The sequence below is a fragment of the Lissotriton helveticus genome, chromosome 9 (assembly GCF_964261635.1).
Source record: "Lissotriton helveticus chromosome 9, aLisHel1.1, whole genome shotgun sequence".
Classification (NCBI taxonomy): Eukaryota; Metazoa; Chordata; class Amphibia; order Caudata; family Salamandridae; genus Lissotriton; species Lissotriton helveticus.
In genome coordinates this window covers 735,501,671-735,528,924 of record NC_136070.1, presented here as the reverse complement: position 1 = coordinate 735,528,924, position 27,254 = coordinate 735,501,671, and the positions used below count along the sequence as shown (strand labels likewise).

The window sequence follows — 27,254 nt, the reverse complement described above, 5'->3', positions numbered from 1 at the left end:
TTAACATAGTACTCACGTTTGCATAGTACGCAATGTGTCCAAGGACCTACCCACTCTTGCCGGGACCGGGAGGTATGGTGCAGTGAAAAGGCCTGGTTTAAATACCTGCTGTTCGTCCTCGTTGACTCCTGATTGCTACCAGCTGTTGATGGACCAATCGCATGAGTGAGGACAGCCATTGTGCTGTTTTCTTTACTGCAGGTGCCATCTTGGAGTGGGTACCCTGACTTGTGCAGCTAGTCATTTTCTACATTTTAAGGCTATGGAAACAACCCCGATGAGGTACAGGGTTTTGGAGGTTGTGGACTTAATAAAGCACTCAACCATCGGGGCATCCGTCTTATTTTAAATAAAAGGTATATACATGGTGAGCGGACGTTAGGCTACTAAAGATGGATGGGGGCCATTTTGTAATCTTTGGAAATCTTGGGGACCATTTTGGAGTGGAGTAAAGGTCACAATAAGACTTCATTATCATCTCCTGCAAAGTGTCCCCAATATGTAATATCACATAGTAAAGTAAGTAAGTATACTTGTAAAGCGCACTGTTACTCCATCTCGGAGTGTCCTAGCGCTGTATACCGCTGGGGAACCCGTCCTGGCTTTCCCTGTGAGATGGTCCCTCCTGGGCACCTCCAAGGTGCGCTGACAAGTATTACATAATTAGAGTACTTGGACGGTTACGCTACCTGGTGGAGCACCCAACCCTCATAAACTCTGTTTAATTCATTAGAACCTTTTCAACAAAACGTCGCTGTGCACCGAGCCACATCTTTGTTTACATACACCTCCAAGGTGAAGCCAGGCATCCCCGGCGCTGATGGAGCCATTGTGGAGATTAAGCAAGCTATTGCCCAGAGTTGCAGAGTGGGACCCATGGTTAGCGTAGGCACCTCGGCGAGAATTATCGAGTCCGCGGACATTGACCCAAGACCCTGCCGCGTCGAGAATTGAACCCTGGTCCCGGACCGATCTCTGCTTCAGGGTCTGCCGCTTCTAACCAGTGAGCCACACTTCCCCACATAAATGTGAATCTTAGTGTACTGGGTCTAATGAAGGGCAATAGGTGTCAGTGATGCAGTGATAAGATGCTATTCCAAGGGAGTTTTTAAGTGCGTAAAGCGCTCCAAGGAATGTCCTCATTTAGTCCTTGTCTGTCAGAAGACAGACGATGCACCCATCTTTGTTCTTTGTAAAACAAAGCTTCTTTGCTGATTTTAGTGAATGTTTCAAGAATCACCCAACAAAAAGAGTCTGGTGAATGTTGGGTGTAAAGAAGTGTGTGCACATTTTGGTATTCACTTTATGACACCGGAAATTACTGCGATGACCCGTAATTCTCATTTTGACGGACGTGTAGTCATCCCTATATATCTGAGATTGCAGGGACACGTAATCATATAAATGCAATTTGTTGTATTACAATTTGTGTGTTTACGCTATTCCCATGTGAAGGTTGCATTGACAATGACATTCTTAGTCACAGTTGTGAGGGCACAGACTGTGCAAGTGATGCACAGGTAGTGACCCTGAACAGGCAGAAGGTCCCAACAACTGTCTTTGTGTGTTAACCGTTCGTGTCTGAGTCCTTGTATGGATCAGTATGTCTTTTAGATTCTTTGATCTCATGAAGGCAAAGCATGGTTGTTCAAGGGTCATGCTCCCAGTATTTAATATGCCCCAATTTTTCCTGATGACATTTTTATATCCTATTGGAGGCTGGAGTATATGTTGTTACACATGTCACCATCTCTGTTTCTGCTTTTTATCTGGGTTCTAATAGAGCCTCCCTGTTAATATTTCTTGCACGCTTTTTTAGAAAGGGCAATACTGCGTGCGGGATATTCACGTTTGTGGTTCTGAACATTCTGGACTCGTGTAATAAACTTTGCCGCAGTATGACGATTTTGGTATCAAAAGACCGAGAATGGCCAGTACACTATGTACAAGCATTTTCGTCATATTCCAGTAACGATTTCACCTCGAATTCGTCATTTTCGTCCTGAACCCCTGGCTTCCATTTTGTGTACGGCAGCCATTTTGTGAGTTGCCCTCACATAGGCTTATAACTACAGCCAAATTCGATTCCAAAGGACACGTACACCTTAATTGACTTCTCTGCGACCTGGGCAAGCTGAAACCATTGCCCCAGGCCGAACCTGGCCGGCCAGTTCCTTTCCCAGTGGCCGAGCAAGATAGCATCAAGGCACAGCCTACCATAAACCTTTTTCATCGCACACACACCCTGCCTAATCTTGCTCACACCTGTCCCTGTTTCTTTCTCTACGACTTGCTTTACGAGGAGGAGGTGCCCGTTTTTATTGGGGGTACACCGATATCTGATGAAAATGTTGGGCCTTGCCGGGTAATTTGTTGTGGGCTGGTCAAACTGAAATATGGGCTTGTCATCATGACTCTGCTTTTTCTTTGTAGTGGAAATATGTGAATGGTCAACAGTAATGCCAAGAATGTTTGCCTAAAGCTTAATATTTTGTATAAAAAGAGAAGCCTGGCTTTGTAAGATTGAGCAGTCTCCTGAGAATATACACCGCGTTGTACTTCTAGGACGCCTGTTACTTGGTTGCAGCCAATAAATTCGATCTTTGACTTCACCTAGAAGACTCTGAGTTTCTGTGTCTGAATCAGGAAAGTACTCGAGGTCTTAGGGTGTACCCTGACACCAATGGGTTCCGAAAAACCCAGTACCCCAGCTGGCGCCCAACGTAGGGCAATACCAACGGTACCGGTCCAAGCCAGAGGTTCGTGAGGAGCTTCGTGTGAAAATTCTGGAGGAAGGCCGCCACTTCATCGACCCCTGCATGTCGACGTGGTCCGAAAGTCTTTGCTGCGAGGTTCCCCGCTTCCCGACGGCTACGAAGGACTGCTGCCCTGGCTATCGCCCTGATTTGGACCCTTGACGATTGGTAGAGCGAAACGATAGACGAGTCTTCTGGTGACGTCATCGATACCTCAGTTAAGTATAAGTGGAGCGTCTCCCAGTCCTTAGTTGGTTCTTAGTTTGGGTATCCCCTTGGGATCTTTGATTTGGAACTTGCAAGTACCAAAGCCGAAGGATTCGTGTATTCACGAGAATATCATATTCGATAATTCTTTGAAGCTAGACTAGAGAGCGAAGATGCCTGGTCTTAGCAGACTTGGAAATTTGTTTTGTCTTGGTTGTAATAATAGGGACTCCCGATTGGAGGACTCGTGTCCGGTTCCTCCGATTGGAACTCCAACTTATGAACTGTATGTGAAACATGGAGTAGGCTCCATCACATATAATGAAGTATGGATCAAATACACCAGAAAGGATGGTGTTTTAAAATGGCCCCAATATGGTAGCTTTGACACGGAAATCCTAGATAACCTTGAGGTTAAACTCTTCAAGAAGAAAGCCCGGCCGGCGATGTTTGACTCTTTCCGCCTATGGCGTAAGGAGGCCAAACAGAAGGAAATTAAATTAGCGAAGAAAAATAAGAGAGAAAGGGGTATCTCGATAATGCAAGCTGCTATGCAGTTTAAAGATAACGAAGAAGAACAGATGAGTGAGCAGTTGCACAGGCAATGTAAAATGGTAATCGATAAATGCTATCCAGTTTTGCCGCCTCTTCAGCAAGATGCAGCAAAAGAACTTGAAAAAGACCCCCTAATGTCACATTTGTTAAGTTTACCACCCCCTTATGCGCAAAATGCTACGGCACCTCCACAACCTTTAGCTGCGCAACCTTTGGTTGTGTTGCCTCCTGCTCCTCCACAACCACCAGCTCCTCTCCAGGTGGTTCCTATTCCTCCGGTCCTGCCTCCTCAAGGGCCACTGACTTTGCTACCTGCTTCGTTACCTGCTCAGACTTTGCCTCCTGTAACCTTTTCACCTGTTCTTGCTACCTCTTCCACTACTGCTCCTGCGTTGCCCTTTTCTCAATCTGCTTTTTCTCCCGTTTTGTCGACTTCTCCTTCTGTTTGACAGAGAATGACTGACACTGTTGCTAGTCTTCTGTATCCTCTTTTTTGGAGCAACAAGTGTAACCCCCGTCTCAAAGCGCAAACAATTGCGTAGTCAATTGCCTGATTCTAGGTAAAAAGAAACGTTGGATCATTTGGCACATAAATGGGTTACAGACCCGATAAGATATGAGCTAGAATCTGTTATGGATGTCTTCCATCAGTGGGAAGAACCGAAGCAGAGATACGTTTTTGAGAAAATGTGTGTTTTTCTGTGTGAGGATTTAGAGGAAAATGATTTGGAATCTAATCCGCCTGAGTTGTGCCGTGTACGGTTCGAGTTTGCAAAGGGAACAATTGTGGGATCCGATGTTGAGAAAGCAGTTGCGACATTGTTGTCGTTTAGGAGTGAGGGTGTTTCTCAGTCGTTGTTTGAGCCTGGCTCTTCCGTTAAGAAGAAGGTGAGACAGTACCCCATGAGAGAAGTTCCTCCAGTATGGAAGGAAGCAGTGCAGGCTGATGTGGGTCGTAATATTGATGCTGTTCCAGCACATTTTCAGCGTGTTTGGGTACATGTTCCATGGAAGCGAGCTGAAGTTTTGACCCTTAAACAGACATTGCCTGATCCCCGTAAGAATCCTGCAGGGTATTACAAGGATCGCAGACTGCAGGCTCTTGCATCATGAATTTAGCCGATATAGACATGTTGTTTGGGTATGTTGTTCCACAGCCTTTATGGGGAAAGATTCGTCATGCAGACCATGATCAGGAGTTAGGTGACTCATGGGCTAATATTACTGCTGCAGATGGCCGACAAGTTGGTGGTGCTAAACTCGAGCCTTTAGTAGCAGATCTCCCTGGTAGGATCATTAATTACATAAAAATTTTAATGCCTACCATGCGAGTAAATTGGGATAAATTGTCTGCGTGCAAGCAGAAGAAAGATGAAACGGTCTCAGATTTCTTCACCAGGTTTGAAGAAACGCTTGTCGACCACAGTGGTCAAGATATGAGCACAGAAGGTGGTCAGCGATTGTTCGTCGATATATTTGTGCACAATCTGCTTCCCGAGTTGTGTAAGAAGTTGAAGGATTCAGAAAGTTCCTGGGCAGTTTCCTCTTCAGCACAGATATTGGCTACTGCACAGTACTATGAAAATAGGGACAAAGATGAGAAAGATAGAGCAGAGAAGAAAACTAAAGAATTAAAAACGAAAGTCCTTTTACAGCAAGCGTATCCGCCACGTGGTGGTCAAAATAGTGGTGGTCAGAGTAACTATCAGAATAACTATCAGCAGCCTCAACAGTTTCAGAGGAACTCGCAAAGAGTCGAGTATACTCAACCACGTGTCCCTGTAGGTCCCAATCAGTGTTCATATTGTAAGGAAATCTTGGGGACCATTTTGGAGTGGAGTAAAGGTCACAATAAGACTTCATTATCATCTCCTGCAAAGTGTCCCCAATATGTAATATCACATAGTAAAGTAAGTAAGTATACTTGTAAAGCGCACTGTTACTCCATCTCGGAGTGTCCTAGCGCTGTATACCGCTGGGGAACCCGTCCTGGCTTTCCCTGTGAGATGGTCCCTCCTGGGCACCTCCAAGGTGCGCTGACAAGTATTACATAATTAGAGTACTTGGACGGTTACGCTACCTGGTGGAGCACCCAACCCTCATAAACTCTGTTTAATTCATTAGAACCTTTTCAACAAAACGTCGCTGTGCACCGAGCCACATCTTTGTTTACATACACCTCCAAGGTGAAGCCAGGCATCCCCGGCGCTGATGGAGCCATTGTGGAGATTAAGCAAGCTATTGCCCAGAGTTGCAGAGTGGGACCCATGGTTAGCGTAGGCACCTCGGCGAGAATTATCGAGTCCGCGGACATTGACCCAAGACCCTGCCGCGTCGGGAATTGAACCCTGGTCCCGGACCGATCTCTGCTTCAGGGTCTGCCGCTTCTAACCAGTGAGCCACACTTCCCCACATAAATGTGAATCTTAGTGTACTGGGTCTAATGAAGGGCAATAGGTGTCAGTGATGCAGTGATAAGATGCTATTCCAAGGGAGTTTTTAAGTGCGTAAAGCGCTCCAAGGAATGTCCTCATTTAGTCCTTGTCTGTCAGAAGACAGACGATGCACCCATCTTTGTTCTTTGTAAAACAAAGCTTCTTTGCTGATTTTAGTGAATGTTTCAAGAATCACCCAACAAAAAGAGTCTGGTGAATGTTGGGTGTAAAGAAGTGTGTGCACATTTTGGTATTCACTTTATGACACCGGAAATTACTGCGATGACCCGTAATTCTCATTTTGACGGACGTGTAGTCATCCCTATATATCTGAGATTGCAGGGACACGTAATCATATAAATGCAATTTGTTGTATTACAATTTGTGTGTTTACGCTATTCCCATGTGAAGGTTGCATTGACAATGACATTCTTAGTCACAGTTGTGAGGGCACAGACTGTGCAAGTGATGCACAGGTAGTGACCCTGAACAGGCAGAAGGTCCCAACAACTGTCTTTGTGTGTTAACCGTTCGTGTCTGAGTCCTTGTATGGATCAGTATGTCTTTTAGATTCTTTGATCTCATGAAGGCAAAGCATGGTTGTTCAAGGGTCATGCTCCCAGTATTTAATATGCCCCAATTTTTCCTGATGACATTTTTATATCCTATTGGAGGCTGGAGTATATGTTGTTACACATGTCACCATCTCTGTTTCTGCTTTTTATCTGGGTTCTAATAGAGCCTCCCTGTTAATATTTCTTGCACGCTTTTTTAGAAAGGGCAATACTGCGTGCGGGATATTCACGTTTGTGGTTCTGAACATTCTGGACTCGTGTAATAAACTTTGCCGCAGTATGACGATTTTGGTATCAAAAGACCGAGAATGGCCAGTACACTATGTACAAGCATTTTCGTCATATTCCAGTAACGATTTCACCTCGAATTCGTCATTTTCGTCCTGAACCCCTGGCTTCCATTTTGTGTACGGCAGCCATTTTGTGAGTTGCCCTCACATAGGCTTATAACTACAGCCAAATTCGATTCCAAAGGACACGTACACCTTAATTGACTTCTCTGCGACCTGGGCAAGCTGAAACCATTGCCCCAGGCCGAACCTGGCCGGCCAGTTCCTTTCCCAGTGGCCGAGCAAGATAGCATCAAGGCACAGCCTACCATAAACCTTTTTCATCGCACACACACCCTGCCTAATCTTGCTCACACCTGTCCCTGTTTCTTTCTCTACGACTTGCTTTACGAGGAGGAGGTGCCCGTTTTTATTGGGGGTACACCGATATCTGATGAAAATGTTGGGCCTTGCCGGGTAATTTGTTGTGGGCTGGTCAAACTGAAATATGGGCTTGTCATCATGACTCTGCTTTTTCTTTGTAGTGGAAATATGTGAATGGTCAACAGTAATGCCAAGAATGTTTGCCTAAAGCTTAATATTTTGTATAAAAAGAGAAGCCTGGCTTTGTAAGATTGAGCAGTCTCCTGAGAATATACACCGCGTTGTACTTCTAGGACGCCTGTTACTTGGTTGCAGCCAATAAATTCGATCTTTGACTTCACCTAGAAGACTCTGAGTTTCTGTGTCTGAATCAGGAAAGTACTCGAGGTCTTAGGGTGTACCCTGACACCAATGGGTTCCGAAAAACCCAGTACCCCAGCTGGCGCCCAACGTAGGGCAATACCAACGGTACCGGTCCAAGCCAGAGGTTCGTGAGGAGCTTCGTGTGAAAATTCTGGAGGAAGGCCGCCACTTCATCGACCCCTGCATGTCGACGTGGTCCGAAAGTCTTTGCTGCGAGGTTCCCCGCTTCCCGACGGCTACGAAGGACTGCTGCCCTGGCTATCGCCCTGATTTGGACCCTTGACGATTGGTAGAGCGAAACGATAGACGAGTCTTCTGGTGACGTCATCGATACCTCAGTTAAGTATAAGTGGAGCGTCTCCCAGTCCTTAGTTGGTTCTTAGTTTGGGTATCCCCTTGGGATCTTTGATTTGGAACTTGCAAGTACCAAAGCCGAAGGATTCGTGTATTCACGAGAATATCATATTCGATAATTCTTTGAAGCTAGACTAGAGAGCGAAGATGCCTGGTCTTAGCAGACTTGGAAATTTGTTTTGTCTTGGTTGTAATAATAGGGACTCCCGATTGGAGGACTCGTGTCCGGTTCCTCCGATTGGAACTCCAACTTATGAACTGTATGTGAAACATGGAGTAGGCTCCATCACATATAATGAAGTATGGATCAAATACACCAGAAAGGATGGTGTTTTAAAATGGCCCCAATATGGTAGCTTTGACACGGAAATCCTAGATAACCTTGAGGTTAAACTCTTCAAGAAGAAAGCCCGGCCGGCGATGTTTGACTCTTTCCGCCTATGGCGTAAGGAGGCCAAACAGAAGGAAATTAAATTAGCGAAGAAAAATAAGAGAGAAAGGGGTATCTCGATAATGCAAGCTGCTATGCAGTTTAAAGATAACGAAGAAGAACAGATGAGTGAGCAGTTGCACAGGCAATGTAAAATGGTAATCGATAAATGCTATCCAGTTTTGCCGCCTCTTCAGCAAGATGCAGCAAAAGAACTTGAAAAAGACCCCCTAATGTCACATTTGTTAAGTTTACCACCCCCTTATGCGCAAAATGCTACGGCACCTCCACAACCTTTAGCTGCGCAACCTTTGGTTGTGTTGCCTCCTGCTCCTCCACAACCACCAGCTCCTCTCCAGGTGGTTCCTATTCCTCCGGTCCTGCCTCCTCAAGGGCCACTGACTTTGCTACCTGCTTCGTTACCTGCTCAGACTTTGCCTCCTGTAACCTTTTCACCTGTTCTTGCTACCTCTTCCACTACTGCTCCTGCGTTGCCCTTTTCTCAATCTGCTTTTTCTCCCGTTTTGTCGACTTCTCCTTCTGTTTGACAGAGAATGACTGACACTGTTGCTAGTCTTCTGTATCCTCTTTTTTGGAGCAACAAGTGTAACCCCCGTCTCAAAGCGCAAACAATTGCGTAGTCAATTGCCTGATTCTAGGTAAAAAGAAACGTTGGATCATTTGGCACATAAATGGGTTACAGACCCGATAAGATATGAGCTAGAATCTGTTATGGATGTCTTCCATCAGTGGGAAGAACCGAAGCAGAGATACGTTTTTGAGAAAATGTGTGTTTTTCTGTGTGAGGATTTAGAGGAAAATGATTTGGAATCTAATCCGCCTGAGTTGTGCCGTGTACGGTTCGAGTTTGCAAAGGGAACAATTGTGGGATCCGATGTTGAGAAAGCAGTTGCGACATTGTTGTCGTTTAGGAGTGAGGGTGTTTCTCAGTCGTTGTTTGAGCCTGGCTCTTCCGTTAAGAAGAAGGTGAGACAGTACCCCATGAGAGAAGTTCCTCCAGTATGGAAGGAAGCAGTGCAGGCTGATGTGGGTCGTAATATTGATGCTGTTCCAGCACATTTTCAGCGTGTTTGGGTACATGTTCCATGGAAGCGAGCTGAAGTTTTGACCCTTAAACAGACATTGCCTGATCCCCGTAAGAATCCTGCAGGGTATTACAAGGAGTTATCGCAGACTGCAGGCTCTTGCATCATGAATTTAGCCGATATAGACATGTTGTTTGGGTATGTTGTTCCACAGCCTTTATGGGGAAAGATTCGTCATGCAGACCATGATCAGGAGTTAGGTGACTCATGGGCTAATATTACTGCTGCAGATGGCCGACAAGTTGGTGGTGCTAAACTCGAGCCTTTAGTAGCAGATCTCCCTGGTAGGATCATTAATTACATAAAAATTTTAATGCCTACCATGCGAGTAAATTGGGATAAATTGTCTGCGTGCAAGCAGAAGAAAGATGAAACGGTCTCAGATTTCTTCACCAGGTTTGAAGAAACGCTTGTCGACCACAGTGGTCAAGATATGAGCACAGAAGGTGGTCAGCGATTGTTCGTCGATATATTTGTGCACAATCTGCTTCCCGAGTTGTGTAAGAAGTTGAAGGATTCAGAAAGTTCCTGGGCAGTTTCCTCTTCAGCACAGATATTGGCTACTGCACAGTACTATGAAAATAGGGACAAAGATGAGAAAGATAGAGCAGAGAAGAAAACTAAAGAATTAAAAACGAAAGTCCTTTTACAGCAAGCGTATCCGCCACGTGGTGGTCAAAATAGTGGTGGTCAGAGTAACTATCAGAATAACTATCAGCAGCCTCAACAGTTTCAGAGGAACTCGCAAAGAGTCGAGTATACTCAACCACGTGTCCCTGTAGGTCCCAATCAGTGTTCATATTGTAAGGAAATCTTGGGGACCATTTTGGAGTGGAGTAAAGGTCACAATAAGACTTCATTATCATCTCCTGCAAAGTGTCCCCAATATGTAATATCACATAGTAAAGTAAGTAAGTATACTTGTAAAGCGCACTGTTACTCCATCTCGGAGTGTCCTAGCGCTGTATACCGCTGGGGAACCCGTCCTGGCTTTCCCTGTGAGATGGTCCCTCCTGGGCACCTCCAAGGTGCGCTGACAAGTATTACATAATTAGAGTACTTGGACGGTTACGCTACCTGGTGGAGCACCCAACCCTCATAAACTCTGTTTAATTCATTAGAACCTTTTCAACAAAACGTCGCTGTGCACCGAGCCACATCTTTGTTTACATACACCTCCAAGGTGAAGCCAGGCATCCCCGGCGCTGATGGAGCCATTGTGGAGATTAAGCAAGCTATTGCCCAGAGTTGCAGAGTGGGACCCATGGTTAGCGTAGGCACCTCGGCGAGAATTATCGAGTCCGCGGACATTGACCCAAGACCCTGCCGCGTCGGGAATTGAACCCTGGTCCCGGACCGATCTCTGCTTCAGGGTCTGCCGCTTCTAACCAGTGAGCCACACTTCCCCACATAAATGTGAATCTTAGTGTACTGGGTCTAATGAAGGGCAATAGGTGTCAGTGATGCAGTGATAAGATGCTATTCCAAGGGAGTTTTTAAGTGCGTAAAGCGCTCCAAGGAATGTCCTCATTTAGTCCTTGTCTGTCAGAAGACAGACGATGCACCCATCTTTGTTCTTTGTAAAACAAAGCTTCTTTGCTGATTTTAGTGAATGTTTCAAGAATCACCCAACAAAAAGAGTCTGGTGAATGTTGGGTGTAAAGAAGTGTGTGCACATTTTGGTATTCACTTTATGACACCGGAAATTACTGCGATGACCCGTAATTCTCATTTTGACGGACGTGTAGTCATCCCTATATATCTGAGATTGCAGGGACACGTAATCATATAAATGCAATTTGTTGTATTACAATTTGTGTGTTTACGCTATTCCCATGTGAAGGTTGCATTGACAATGACATTCTTAGTCACAGTTGTGAGGGCACAGACTGTGCAAGTGATGCACAGGTAGTGACCCTGAACAGGCAGAAGGTCCCAACAACTGTCTTTGTGTGTTAACCGTTCGTGTCTGAGTCCTTGTATGGATCAGTATGTCTTTTAGATTCTTTGATCTCATGAAGGCAAAGCATGGTTGTTCAAGGGTCATGCTCCCAGTATTTAATATGCCCCAATTTTTCCTGATGACATTTTTATATCCTATTGGAGGCTGGAGTATATGTTGTTACACATGTCACCATCTCTGTTTCTGCTTTTTATCTGGGTTCTAATAGAGCCTCCCTGTTAATATTTCTTGCACGCTTTTTTAGAAAGGGCAATACTGCGTGCGGGATATTCACGTTTGTGGTTCTGAACATTCTGGACTCGTGTAATAAACTTTGCCGCAGTATGACGATTTTGGTATCAAAAGACCGAGAATGGCCAGTACACTATGTACAAGCATTTTCGTCATATTCCAGTAACGATTTCACCTCGAATTCGTCATTTTCGTCCTGAACCCCTGGCTTCCATTTTGTGTACGGCAGCCATTTTGTGAGTTGCCCTCACATAGGCTTATAACTACAGCCAAATTCGATTCCAAAGGACACGTACACCTTAATTGACTTCTCTGCGACCTGGGCAAGCTGAAACCATTGCCCCAGGCCGAACCTGGCCGGCCAGTTCCTTTCCCAGTGGCCGAGCAAGATAGCATCAAGGCACAGCCTACCATAAACCTTTTTCATCGCACACACACCCTGCCTAATCTTGCTCACACCTGTCCCTGTTTCTTTCTCTACGACTTGCTTTACGAGGAGGAGGTGCCCGTTTTTATTGGGGGTACACCGATATCTGATGAAAATGTTGGGCCTTGCCGGGTAATTTGTTGTGGGCTGGTCAAACTGAAATATGGGCTTGTCATCATGACTCTGCTTTTTCTTTGTAGTGGAAATATGTGAATGGTCAACAGTAATGCCAAGAATGTTTGCCTAAAGCTTAATATTTTGTATAAAAAGAGAAGCCTGGCTTTGTAAGATTGAGCAGTCTCCTGAGAATATACACCGCGTTGTACTTCTAGGACGCCTGTTACTTGGTTGCAGCCAATAAATTCGATCTTTGACTTCACCTAGAAGACTCTGAGTTTCTGTGTCTGAATCAGGAAAGTACTCAAGGTCTTAGTGTGTACCCTGACACCACTGGGTTCCGAAAAACCCAGTACCTCACGTTGTGCAAGACTTTTTGCCAATGTTTCTGCATCTGTTTTATAGTCCTCCAAGTTGGCTACAATTTCTGCGGCGTCTCAGAAACTGTCCCATAGGGAGATTCTCTTTAAGGGCACGCAGGTGGCAACTACTAAACAGTAGAAGGCTATTGCAATCAGTTGGCTTCCTATATATTGTTGTGCTCAAGGTACCATTATCTAGCCTTATCAAGAGATCAAGGAACAGAATTTGGTTGTCTGAAATGGAGCTTGTGAATTTGAGGTATGGATTCATGGTATTAATCCACACACAGAAATCATTACATGTATCCACATTGCCTCGCCAGAAGATGATTATATCATTTATAAATCTCTTCCAGAGGCATAGATTTTCCTGGTATGGGTTGGGGTCATTTAAAATGAATTCCTCTTCAAAAGAGGCCATGTACAAACAAGGTGCACCAGGGACCATGGTGCTCCTCATGGAAGTTCCCTGGGTCTGATGGTATAATTGACCTTTGAATTAAAAAAAAAATTCGGTCAAAACCAGTGTTGCTAGTTCCAAAACAAAACTGCTAGGTGTGGACGAGTCCCAGGCTGTTTTGTTGAAGGCTTCCTCTATCACACCTAGAGTGGCCCTCTGCGGAATGTTAGTGTAGTGGGCTTCCACATCTAGCATGACCAATAGACTGATGTTACTCGTGTTGGGGAAGTTCGCTAGTAGACGTAGCACGTCTGTGATGTCCTGTAGATATATGGGTGTCTGTTTTACCAATGGCTGTAAGAAGTGATCTCAAAACTTGGACAGGGGTTCAAGTGTTGAGTCTATCCCGGACTCTATGGGATGACCTGGGACTGGTTGAACGCCCTATGGATTTTTGGCAGTGTATAAAAATATGTTGCCCGAAATACTTGCAAATTCTTAAGCTTATACCGTGCGGCTAGCTTGCCCTGTGCAGTGCTTGAGTTCAATGCGATCCATCGATTTTAGAGAAGGGTTTGAGAAGTGACAGAACTGATGCGGAGAAAGGGGGGGTGGGACAGGGGGAGGGAGGGAGGTGGGTTTTCAATGTTAGGCTTTTGTTGTTGTGTTGATGTTACTCTTTAAAGGGGAAACGGTACAGTTATTACGAGAGACTGCTCCTTATGCGGCCGGCCTCCGGGTTGTTGGCCAGAAAGCTGTGTATCCTTGTGAGTAGCACGCTCTGCCGGCCTTGGGATGTAGGCAGAAAGCTGTGTTTACTTCTTCCGTTCCCGCTTAATAAAAACAATTGATTCTAAAAATATGGAGTTTTAGGATCCTTTTTAACCAAATATTCTGCCTCCTTTTTGCTTAGCCACCCTTGGCTTTCTGCGGGCGGTGGATGTGAACCACGTAGGTCACAACGCGGGGAGTCATTGGAAATAAGTACGTTCCGATGTGAAGTAACCCCTGCCACCGATCCCATGAAGTGAGACAGATCCTCGTTTCACATTTACAAACCTGGAATCACCAGGGTGAACCGGTATTGGTAACCGTGAGTTTTGTATTTTTTACAAGGACACTGAGGTCAGGGTATGCCTTAGAGTGCGCACACCGCCCAGTGTCTGCAGCTTTTTTGGTCCTGAAGAAAGCTCAGCCAAATTGGCCTTAATGAGCAGAAACATGTCGACCATTTGACCTATTGAATAGGACACTTTGACTCAAATTCATAGTCAAGCCTGTCCTCTCTACTTTTTTAATCGCGTGCCCACACTGACCTTTATTAAAGCTTGGTTTTGGTCAATGTTCACACCCTTTTTTAATTCTTTATCACTATCACATTTTGCACTGTTTTTATCTTTGCCCAGCTCCACTGCAACTGCAGGTGTCGTAGCACACCAGGTAGGCTCTTTACCTCCTGGTGAAAAAAAACCAATGATGAAGCATGTCACCCAATAGACGGGTGAGTGAGGGTTATATAAAAAAACTTTGTGTATTTCCACGTATCACTCCACTTTTCCTTTATTAGTTATCTCTTTTATATATATTTTTTGAATTCACAGTCACTCCTGCGTTGTTGAAAATATTTCTGCCAAGAAGACCATTGATGTTATGGTTTGGTGTAATCGTGTCTCGGGACTACTAGCGATAGGCGTGTAGTACTGTTGATTCTCTAATTGCCGTTGGCATTCAATTACATGCCAATTGTTTTACAAATACATACAATTTTGTTTGCAGGACTATTTATCATCATGTCCTGGCCAGTTTGCAGACTCTTCAAACAAAAAAAATGGCTGCTGCTTTTCTCCTGGAAGGTGTCAACCCCACATTTAAATGTTAAACACTTTGTGATGTGAAGTCATGTCAGTAAAGTTTTAGTGTTTGTGCTATCGGCCTTGTGACGCCATCTTGTAACTCGTCGCAAGTAATAGGTCGGGTCACAGACATTGTACATAATTTGATTTTTAAACACAGCGTTTGTCGAACTAGGAAAAGCTTCAGAGATCTTATTTCAAATGAATCCACTATAGTTGTAAGAGAGCAAATGTGTACTATTAACATTCCCACAAAAAAAGAAACTACAATAGTTTATGATGATACGGTTTCACTTGACCATGCACTGTGATGATCATGTAAGTCGCAGAAGAAGCTCCAAAATAAAAATCATGATTCATGATACTTATTTTATTTATTCATGCCCTTGTTGGCTTCGAAGTGAGCATACTGAGCAAGTCACAGCTTATTTTTTAATACACGCGTGCGCCCAAGTTCGTATTCAAACATGAAGCGTCTTGGTTGGATGTATATCAGATCAAATTTTTTTTGTTGCATTTTACTAGTTTGATTCACACTAGTAAAATGAAAAAAAAACATCTTTGATTTAATTTACAAACAATAAAGACGCTTTAAATCCAGTTTGATTCTCCACTGATTCTATATTCCCAGTAATCGATTTGATTGCTTTATTTTGATAATATATCATAAAAGCATTGTGAAGCATTTGTACAGTGAATAAAAGCAAGTAAATCAGTGGAAATAATTCTTTGATGCATAATTGAATTGGAAATTGTGCTTCATGTTACACCACAGAGCATAAAAACAGTTATCTAAAAGCTGTGCATACGAGTTTCTGAAAGTTCATACAATAAAATCATGCATGTATTAAAAACAAGTGTATAAAAGAAAGAATAAAATACAGCAGTTCAACCCAACGGTGTTATATAAAGTACCAGTGCTTTATCATTCTGTAGAGACTTTCTTGGGTTAAGGTGATGTCCCGGTGTTGTCTGGTATTTAATGAATGCTGCATCCCTCTCAAGGCTTTTTGCCTACCTCCAGTGTCACCTAAAGCATATAACTAAGCCACCCCATGCAGGGCTTTATGACTGACTATCCAGGCATGGCTTAGAAACTTAGCCACCCCACAAGAAAAAAGGACACTTGGGTCGGATTACATCCAGGTAAGGTTCGAGGCTTCTGGTCTGTTTAAAATTAAAAAACTCTTCTGTTAGCCTCCCCACGTTTGGCTTCCTGAGCTCCTGGCTGTCTATCCGGTCCCAGTATAAGTGCTTGAGCGCTACCTTTCTTGTGGGGTTTTGAGTGTCCCATGATTCTTTAAGGCCCAGTAGTATCATCGTTTTCCTAACATTTAATATCCATTTGACCCTATGGTCCACATCTAGGTTCATCACCTCCGTTAGTGTTGTGGCATATTTGGTGAGCCCAAAAGAACAGTGGGCGTAGGTTGGCAATGTCTCTACACAGCCGCCTACCCATGTCATACATTAGGGGTGTTAGTGGGGTGTTACATGGGAGCATCACCAAATCCCCCAGAAACTTGCTCTCAGATCTACTGATTTCATCTACATTATCAAACCCCCATAACTCAGCTCCAAATAGAGCTGAGCTAACTACCTTGGCATCATAGACTAGGAGGGCCGGGGCAAATGGCCTGCTGTAGGAGGAACGATGTTCTTTCCTTAGTGCCCCGACCACAGGTTTGTGGTTCATGAGCATTTTGTCTAGATGGGGCCTCCAAAGCATTTTATCTGAGAGTTGAATGCCAAGATAATCAAAGGTGCTGACTCTCTTCAAGAGGGTACCATTCCGTGTAAGGTTGTTCCTAAAATATTTGTGGGGGTTACATACCATAAGTTTTGTCTTAGAGGTGTTTATGACTAACCCCTGAGAGTCACAAAAAGGTTGATATCTATTCATTAGTTTTTGTAGCCCAACTGGGATGTTCGACACCAACAAGGTGTCATCAGCAAATAGGAGCGTCTGCACTTTATCCCCCTCCAGGATTGGGTCATCAGCAGGATCGTTTTGAAGGAAACTCACCACCCCATTCACATATAAAGAGAACAGGGTGGGGGCCATCACGTAAACCTGGCAGACTTCCCTGCCAACAGGGATCTGCTCCGTCAGCTGGCCGTGGGTCCCCCATCTCACCTGGTCATAGTTCCCCTCATGAAGACGGATCAATAAATTGAGGATTAGGGTGAATCCCCATATCTGTAAGGGTATGCCACAGCCTGGCCATAGGTACCAGATCGAAGGCAGTCTTTAAGTCAATTAATGCAAGGTAAAGACTGCCCTTACCAATTACCACAACTTTCCAGTATATAAGAAGTAGCCTAAATATCTGGTCGATCGTTCTGGTGCTGGTCCTAAAGACAGCCTGGTATTGGGAGAGGACATCTTCCTCTTCAGACCACGTTTGGATTCTCTGAAGAGCACCCTACCTAGCACATTTTGCATTACGTCGATCAGACTTATTGCCTATAGTTTGAGGTGTCTTCCCTGGCACTTTTTAAAATTAAAATCGGGACCACCTCTGCACTTTCCAGGATTCTGGGACTGGGTAACCTGCAACTATTACATTGATCAGTAGCTGGGTGTACCATGGCCATCCTCTGGGGTCAGCAAGAAATAAGTGTCCTGGGAGGCCGTCTGGTCCAGGAGCTTTGGCAGGGACTATCTTCTTAATTGCTGCCTCTATTTCGACCAGAGAGAAGGGTTTGCTAGCATTCCCTGCTGGAGGGAGGTCTATGGGGCTGCATGGCTCCTCCAGACATCCATCCTCTGTAGCGGAAAACAGTTTCCCAAAATGGTCATGCCAGTCTTGACTTGTGATGTGATTGGAAGGAGTGCCTAATTCCCTGCTGTTGCCCTGACTGTCAAAAATTGGTTTGTGTTTTTCCCAAGGCTGGCATTCCTCAGTTCCTGCCAGTGCAATTCATCCCACTTGATCTTTGCTTTGCACAGGGCAGCACTATATTCCTTCCTAGCCGTTCTAACCAAGGGGCAGTTCTTACTTTTGATTGCTAGGGGTAGGGCCTGTCTTTTACGCCTATAGTTCCTGGTATACCAAGGATGCTGTTTTCTTTAAGGGACACATGGTTTGCTCAACTTGCTACGTGCTTGAAAATAAGAGCTCAGTTGTTCTACTGTAGGTGAGTGGATGATAGGGACTACTTCCTACTCACCTGTATCCGCAAGTGCAGCCTGGAGCTCTAATGTGTTCATGGACAGGACATCCCGGATGCCCGCTATTTTATTATCTTGCAAAGAAACCTTGTGCCACTTCAGGTACCTTTTGCAGTTAGAGGGGATGATATCAGTGGTAGAGTTTGAGGCTTGAATGGTCTGAGGGTGAGATGGTAAATCCCACGGGATCTTCATGGTCATACATAGGGGGTTGTGATCACTGTCAGTCGTGGTACCCACAAACATGTCAGTCGTTTTGTCCCAAAGTTTCACGTCGATTAGGATGTAGTCAATGCGTGAGGGGCAACTACCTCTATTAAAAGTGTTTGCACCCTGGATATCCAAAGGAGTTCTACCATTGGCTGCCCTTAGGCCGAACTCCATGGTGAGCGCATTAAGTTGGATTGCTAAGTGGGACCATCTTTTGACAGGGGGTATGTTAAGTGAAGAGAAAGCCCATTTACTATCATCTCCCTCAGACAGCAGCGTGTCCTCTGAGCTCAAAGATGAAATTGAAGTCGCCTTCAACCAGAATTCTTGTGTGGGGCGAGCAGCTAGATATAGCTTGTTCTAATAGCGTAACAGTGGACGATGGGTTACCCCCCTTAGCCCCTCTGATATAAACAATGAACAAGTCTGAAGTATACCCTCCCCTCTGGCCCTTGATGGTAAGTCTCAGGATATTGGGGCTCAGAATTGGCTGCTTAATGATTCAGCAGCCCAGAGCAATATTCACCCAAATAATCAGTCCCCCTGAGGGACGCCCTCTCCCCACGGTGGTAGCTGGAGAACAGAAGCAATCATAGCCTGTTTTGTATAATGGGACCAAGCTCCAAGTCTCCTGGAAGATGAAGATATCATATCTCTCTATAAGTTCGTTCCTATAGCAATTTGTTTTTTAATCCTGCTATGTTCCATGATATAATCTTCAACTGGTCGGGATTTGGGGCCAGAGCAAGATTTGGATTGCTTTCCGATGGTTTTTGGCTTGACAGCATTAGGGGATAGGGCATCTCAGTGTGATCTAACAATGTGTCATGTTTACCGTGTCCGCGGCTCTCTGCGGGCTCTTCACGTCCCGGAAACAACAACAAGGGCAATGCAAACTACATTTCCCGGCATGCCCGGGATCACGTTGAGCGTCTGCGTACGTCACGCACAACGCGGAAGTAAAAGAGCGTACCAAAGACGCCAACTTCGCCGATTATTCCGGAGGAGAAGATGAAGACGGTTGGTATCGAACCGGTCGGGTAAGCTTCTGCTACGTTCCTCTAAGTGTTGGAAACCACAGGTGTCCCGTTCTGGGTTGTAATGTAATGTAATGTATGTAATGTAATGTAATGTAATGTAATGTATGTATACTTGTAAAGCGCACTGTTACCTCGTTACGTGGCATCCTGGCGCTGTATACCGCTGGGGAACCCGTCCTGGCTTTCCCTGTGAGAGGGCACCCCCAAGGTGAAGCCAGGCATCCCCAGCGCTGCTAGGGCCGTTGTGGAGATTAAGCAAGCTATTGCCCAGAGTTGCAGAGTGGGACCCATGGTTAGCGTAGGCACCTAGGCGAGAATTATCGAGTCCGCGGACATTGACCCAAGACCCTGCCGCGTCGGGAATTGAACCCTGGTCCCGGGCCGACCTCTGCTTCAGGGTCTGCCGCTTCTAACCAGTGAGCCACACATTGGACACATTCCAGAGGACACATTCCGCACTTTCGCTGGGTTAAGTTTCAGTGGGAACAAGTCTTGGGGCATTTTCGTGGTACGGCTTTGTATGCTCCCTGTTGGAGGAGACGCATTAACATCGTCTCATTGCAGGGAGGTACCTGAGAAATTCTCAAACAGGGGTCGAACTTCTTAAACCATGAAGTCGAGGCTCTGACTATTTTTACTGTGGTAATCTGCAATGCAAGGAACGCCTAAGAGGTATTAGTCGTTTGAGGACCGAGGACTCTATCGGTTCCATTGTGTCTTAACTCCTTGTGACCCCAAAGACTGATGTGAAGTCTGCTGTTTTGTGCATACCTTATTTTCATCCCTACACAGGAGAAACGAGACAAGGGGGGAACAAGCCTGAGGGAGTGTTGTATCCACAGGATTGAAACCAAACAGTGTTGGGTATGCATGAGTACTGTGTGTATATATCTTTCACCCATTAGGTATTGTGAATTATATGTTTGATATTGTGTATTCCTTAGACGTTGGTGACAACACTCTAACCTCCGCCCGAGTCTCTTCTCCTAGGATTCCGGTCCAACGTATTTTCTTTTACAGGTAGGGGTGACACCGTACTGGGTACAGAAGGAAAAGGAAGAGTTTAGGAATGTTTCTAGGGGGCCGGGGGGGTACCTTCTAACTGTCTGTCATTCTCATTTCAGATCTCCATCCCTGCTGTCCCCTTCCTTTCCCTCTCCTGCGGGACTGTCCTAGTCGCCTGTGTTTCTACTTCAGGCTCTGGGGGAGTCGTGTGGGGGATGTTATAGGTCATTCAGCACAGCCCCGAAGAAGTAGAGAAGACGGAGCCTGACACGATGTACAAGATCCTGGCTCATGGGTCCTCTGTGGAGTATCAGAGTGGTTACTTGGGACCTTCATCCCCAGGTTAACTGTCGGCAGTTCCTGTTCGTCGGGTTGGGATAAGAGGTTGTGGGGGCTACACTTGGTGCTTAGGGGAGTGGTACTTTCATCCTTATGTAAGTGAGGATCATACTGCAGTCAATCGACTGCTTCTAAGGATGTCCCTCCCTCTAAGGTAGCAGGTATCCCATCACCTGTGATTGTTTGTGCTCGTCTGAACTGTATGGATGCAGTGGGAGGGGGGCAGGTTCGGTATTCCAATGCAAGAAGATTCTCTGTCAGATCGACGGTGGAAAGACTGAGTTCAATGCAGTCATAAGATCGCGCAGGGGACGAGCATCTTCGGGCCCTAATGGTGTCCTCACGTATCACTGATCGGCAACCCCTGATGTAGCGAATCCAGTGTATGACTTTGTTTGTTAAAGAGTCATCACTTTCGAGGGCATTCTTTGGGCCGAGCTTAGGGGCGTTCACCATAATAAATTTTGAGCCATGCGGCGCGGAGGGGGTGCGTGGATAATAGGTCTGCTGGAAAGGTTTCGCTGGAGAGTGTGTTCTTGATAATGTGCTGGTGGAGCGAGCATGGTCTGTGAGAGCTCGAGGGGCAGTTTGGTTACAACGACCTTTGGGTAGATAGCCTTTTGATTGCAAGAATCTTTGGATGTATTGGCCTTTGACTTGTGGTGGTGGTTGACTTTGAGAGCTTGGGAGATGGAATCTGAGGGAGATGTTAGGGGTGGAGTGACAACAACACTTGATGTGGCCCTTTCGGTGGGATGCATCTTAGTTGCCAAATAGGGTTGTTGATCATGATGGGGTAATTGATTCCCATGGAGATGTCCTAGTAAACTCTAGAACTACCAGTGTTCTAATTAAGTTCAGGACCGATGTATATCCCGATCTTACCTTAACAGGTTGAATGAAGAATCTACAACCTGAAGAATAAGCATTGACTTACAAGAGGAATCCCCTTGTGGATGACAACAGGCCTAGTCGCTACCCACTTGCGCAGTGCCAACAAGCTAATTTAAAGGTCTCATAATTAGACCTTATTCAGGCAAGTCGCTGTGGAGTACTGTTATAGATAATAATGCCATGGGTAAACTCTCTAATGAGATATCTTACATGGATGTTTTAATTTCATTCTGTAAAGTATCATTTAGCATATAACAGATATTCTCAATCAATTTTTGCATGACATGTAGAAATATTAGATACACCGAAACGCGTCGACATAAGGACTCCATATGATTTTTAACTATATTGTATAAAATTGTATTAATTTGTATGTTGTATGTCAAATTTATGCAATACATGCAAACTAAGATTCATAGATCAAATCAGAAATGTATAGAGTGGGAAGATCTTTGATTTGAGCAATTGATTGCATATTGTTTTCATATTGTTTTTAATTTGTGTACTGTAATTTTAACTAGGTTTTTTCCGAATAATACATTTGTGGGAAATGAGGAATCTATAGAGTTTTTGTATTTAATATTTCTACATGTCATGCAAAAATTGATTGAGAATATCTGCTATATGCTAAATGATTGAGAATTAACTGAATAACACAGAAAGGAAATCCCCCCTTTTTACATTATCTATACTCAGTCCTTTCTGGTTTATCTGGGAAACTCTCTTCTTTGGAAGGTTAATTTCATTCTGCACAGTGGTCTACTATAATAAACTGTGGCACCCACAGAAGGCCCTTTACATTTTAGTTCCTTTGCCTAAGGGTATGTACATATTCCTTTACTATTGATGATAGTTTAACAATGGCAAGTTTTTAACAAAGACTATCCTAAATTGTGACATGTTTAACAATCCACAGGTATGAACCCTGGACATAAATATATTAAATTCGAATATGTTATCGCGGTTTTATCCAGTCAACATTTATCAAAATTGCAAGCCGATACCAGATCTAGCCTTTTGGCTAAGATAGGTATGTCATTCAAGACTGTATCTCTTGAGTTATGAGCCTCGAGTCAGGATGTATTACATTCCTTAATGAATCATATAGATTTCACAGTATATTGATCTCAAATTATCGTTGTACAATACAATAGAATTGTATGTAGTCTTTTCCTAAGATAAGACTTGCTTCTCTTCTTTATAAAATTTATAGGAGAATACGTGATTTTTTAAGTGATTTTATGAGAATAACATTAAACCAATAGATGTAAGTGCTGGTTAGCGGAGCACAGGGCATTAACAAATGTTTGTAATGAAGGATAGATAATTTAGTTACAGTAGAAGGTGGTCAATTACAACAGGTATGAGTAATAACATCAGAAATTGTCTTTTTTTAGAAAACTGTCCTGAAGAAGGTGAATATCCTAGACACCGAAACGCAGCGTTGACTTCTGTTTTCTTGAATCTTGAAATGTAAAAAAAATTGTATTGTTGTAATATGATATGTTTTTAATGTATGAAATGTGCTTATGACTAAATCTTGTAATAAATTCTTACATTTTATTTTTATGCATTGGTAATTTTTGTTGTAATTTTTACTTGATGTTTGATTGATCCACCAAAATACATAGTATTGTACTGTAACATTGGAAGTAGAAGACAGACCCCTTGTTCTTGCTCAGAACTAACCAAGATCTATACACTAGCTTTTAGGGACGTTATTGTGTTTTTCAACTGTATCTACCCTGTCCCTATTGTCACAATAGCAGGGTTCCTCCCTCTTTGTTTTATAAAGTAGTAGAACCGTGGGCAATAGAATTTTGACCAGTACGGTGACATCTTCAATCATGTGTCTCATAGTTGCTATCTCAGACTTGAGGGTGTTAATAAGCTGATCGGTGTCATGTGGTGCAGGGGTTTGTTCTTCATTACGTTCTGTTTGTAGTATGCTTAGTAGCTGGGGTGCTGCAATTTAAAGCCCCTCCGGGTGCTTATGGGTGACGCGAGCGGCTCCTGCAGCGAGTGCTGCTGGACCCGCTGGTGCTCAGGGCTGCAGGCAGGCTGGAAGCGAGACCCGCGCTGCGGGAGCTCGTGCTTGAATTTAAAGCACCTCTAGGCGCTTATGGGTGACGCAAGCGGATCCTGCTGCGAGAGCTGCTGGACCCGGTAGCGCTCAGGGCTGCAGGCAGGCCGGAAGCGGGACACCAGTAATTGGATTTTCTTTGGTAGCTGAGAACAAGCTCTGCACCGTTTGGTTGTTTTCACCATTTAATATTTTACGAAGTGGAACTTAAACACACATGGTAGTTGAACAATATGTAGGCCCAATACAGTCCAAAACTCGCTACACTGACAGCATACAATTAAATGCACTACTGCAAGAATCCACAGTCAATACATTTTTACCTTGCTCTAATTCTTTTTTTAATTACACCCTAGTCTCTCCAGCTCGGCGTCTTTCAGTGCCAATGTTACTGCTGCCTTGCAGTACGTTCAGGACTGAGTAGGAAAGGTATGACTTGTCTCACCCACTCCCTCTTGCGTGATGAGATAGAAGGTGAGGAATGAAGGCAGCAGCCTGCTTCATCCCTCCTAAGCCCCTCCCCTTTTATGATGAGTGTTTAATTGTTGCCACCCACTACCTCGTTCTTCCTATCAGCCTGACAACCCCCTGCCATTGAAATGAATGGCAGGGGGGGGGGGAATGAATGGAGTTCTGTGATCACGCCATTGTGTAAGCTCCCAAAAATAAACCTTATTCACTGCATTGAAAGTCGGCACGCCCACTGCCATGATGTCACTGCTGTAGCTTGTGCCTGCTGGTCGAAGAATACCTTGCCCAGCAGGCATGCGCAGCAGGACTATACCTCTGCTATTAAGAACTCGCTAAATTGAATTTACCTAAATCTGGCCCTAAGCTCTCTATGAAGCCTTAGGTGGCAAAGATATATGCGACCTGTTTCTCGACCATGAAATGGTTTGTATCTGGATTCTTCCTCCACCTGCCCAAAGAGCTGTCATCTAGGCCTGCATTAGGGCAACATCCTTTACCTGATAGTTGATAAAACCTCAATGAGACGTATGCAGTTAGTGCAGAACGCGGCTGCAAGGTTGATTCACAGACTGCCTAAATATGCATCGGTATCTCTTCTCCGTGGGCTTCACTAGTTAAGGTTGGAGAACAGGGCCGGACTGGCCGTAGCGGGCACCATGCATTTTCCCAGTGGGCAGTTTTTCAGTAAAATATTTACTTTTCCATATTGTATACCTGAAATTAGAATTCAAATATAATAAATAGCAGTTAGGCCTGCTGGTTTCACTATGGACAATCCCATATCTAGGCTATAATTCATCCCACAAATAAATAAATGTACTGGACTTATTGGAGTGGGGAGAAATGTTGTGGTGGCCCCATTAGCATATTTTGCAGGGGTGGGCCTTCAAGTTTTATTGCGGCACTAATAAGTGGTAGACCAATCTCCCCTTTAAAGCGTGAGAGAGTTATTTAAAAAACAGAAAGGAGGGAAAAGGTGCCTGTTAAGAGTGACCTTGGTGAGTTTCCGTCACCATAACTTCAGTAAGGAATAGGACAGGAATGGATGAAGAGATAATTATGTTTTATGGACTCAGTGAATGGGGAGATATGCACAGCCAGTAATCACAGGGAAAATAATCGCCTCTAGGCATTTCCATACGGCACAGGCACAGCTGGCCAAGCTGTGATTCTTATGTAATTCTCATTAATGAGCAACTTAGTTTCAAAGACTACCTATTTGGATAGCTGGGATACCTGTTGCACGAGAGACAACTGGTAAAATGAGAATGCTAAGATTCTTATCCTCCCACTTACTTGTTAACTACCTAAACCTCCAAACCACACCTTCTCCTCAGCGACCTGACCACTGCAGTCAGGGGACAACTGAGAGCAGTTACGGATTACCAAGTAGGCAAAGTAAGCACCGTCCATGGGCCCACTCTATTTAGGGGCTCAGCGACAACAGATCATAATTATATTGATTTGACCTTGAAAGAAAATTGCAATCAAACTTTCTTAAAATGTTCCCAATTAATTTTTCTTTAATGACATTAACAATTGTTAATATGTTTATTTTTGTGTAATAAATGTTATTAAAATTATTGGTTGGTAAAATTAAAAACGTTTTAGGAGATAATTTGCGAGGGAGGGCCAACAATTTGATACCGGTCCCAGGATGCTTGTTCCCGGTCCAGGGAAGACCTAGCTTGGAAGTTCGGGCTGGACTGTTCCCATGATGAAGAGGGTCAAGACTGATTTGAATATGGCTGGGTCTGAACTAGGGTGGTGAAGTGAGCGAAATAACGATGATGGATCGAACCCAGATCGAATAGTGACTGGGGTGAGTGTCTGAATAGTTTCAGCATTCCGTCCATCATCGTATTGTGTTTGCTTTGTCATAGCTGCCAAGGTTTCAGATTGCCATGTGTGACATTTTAAAAATGTGGGTGAAATTATGAGTGACATTTCAACGACTATGAGTGACACTTTCTCGCGAGCAAAAATCCTGCAATTAAGACGAGGGAAACTTATAAATATCAGAAATTACAGCCAATTGAGCAACAAGAAACTCCAAGAACTTCTTGAAACTGTTGCAGAGCACCAGCAATGGAAGGAGACTAGTCCTATTGCTCCATCCTGTAACCGGACTGTACTGTAAACGAATGCATAACCACAAAATTACACTAGTTAAGTTTTTCAGCAGCAGTACTTTATTAAAGTTATATGTACATATGCTGACTTGCACAGTTTTTTTTAATAAACACATGTCACGGGAGGTAAGCAGCTACATTGAAGTTAACAGCTCTGAGATCTTGCTGAGTGTCACTTTTCTCTTGAAACATACTGGTTGCTACCGCCTACATTTTGTTTGCTTTAGACACTTGCACAAATGCCACCATTGCCTACGTAACGTTTGTTCTTGTGTTGAGTGTCTGCCATTTATTGTAGTATTATAGGCTCTACTTGTTACTTTGCACTCTTTTATAACTTGCACGCATGCCACTTTTTCCTCCAGTATTACCGTTTGCTATCTCTTGTATTTTGTTTGCCCACGATTGTCACTTTTGCCTCATGTAACTTAACGTTTCCTTTTGTGTAATTTGTTGTCTCATAATTTTCTCCTCATGTACTGTTCCTATTGTGAACCGCTCTGACACCCTGGGGTAAAGTCGACGCTATACGCATAAAATAAAAAGAAATAAAACCATTAACATAGAGACACTGGCATCGCGTGCGCAGCGTGGACACTGACTGACACTTACTTATAGTTGACCTGCTGCTGCCCACCCAGCCACGATGTGCACTGGCCACTCTGACCAGGGCCGGACTGGCTACCGGGCAGTTGTGTGTGCTGCCGAGCTAGGGGCTCATTTCTCTGTGGTGGGGGCTTATTTCGTTGATGGGGACCTGCGTGCATTTTGAAATAAAAAAAGCAAAACGAATTTCGTTTTGCACACGCAGGTCCCCATCAACGAAATTAGCCCCCAGCACGGCAGCACACACAACTGCCCGGTAGCCAGTCCGGCCCTGACTCTGACTCTGCCAGTGCCTGTCTTCATCCAGGCTGCTCTGTCCACTCCGCCGCCGGGCCCCGACCCCCGGGCACGGCGCGGCCGCAGTTCTCCTGGTGGCCAGAGCTGACTGTCGCCGGCTCAGCTGAGCTGCCTGGAGGTGGTCAAGGCACAGCTGGCTGCTGCTGCAGCTGCAGTGTTTAGCGGGGCGCAGGCGGCCGCGGTGGGCTGCCTTGGCTTGAGAGAGACTGCGTCTC

At 44.5% G+C, this 27,254-nt stretch overlaps 1 long non-coding RNA gene across 1 annotated transcript in view; it reads left to right on the top strand.

The window, feature by feature from the left end:
* The window catches only part of LOC144782950 (uncharacterized), a 32,302-nt gene extending 9,283 nt beyond the window's left edge, over positions 1-23,019 (top strand). Inside the window, exon 2 of the long non-coding RNA XR_013601331.1 lies at positions 22,848-23,019. This is a non-coding gene — a long non-coding RNA (uncharacterized LOC144782950). The remainder of the gene's footprint in view (positions 1-22,847) is intronic.
* The last annotated feature ends 4,235 nt before the right edge of the window (positions 23,020-27,254 follow it).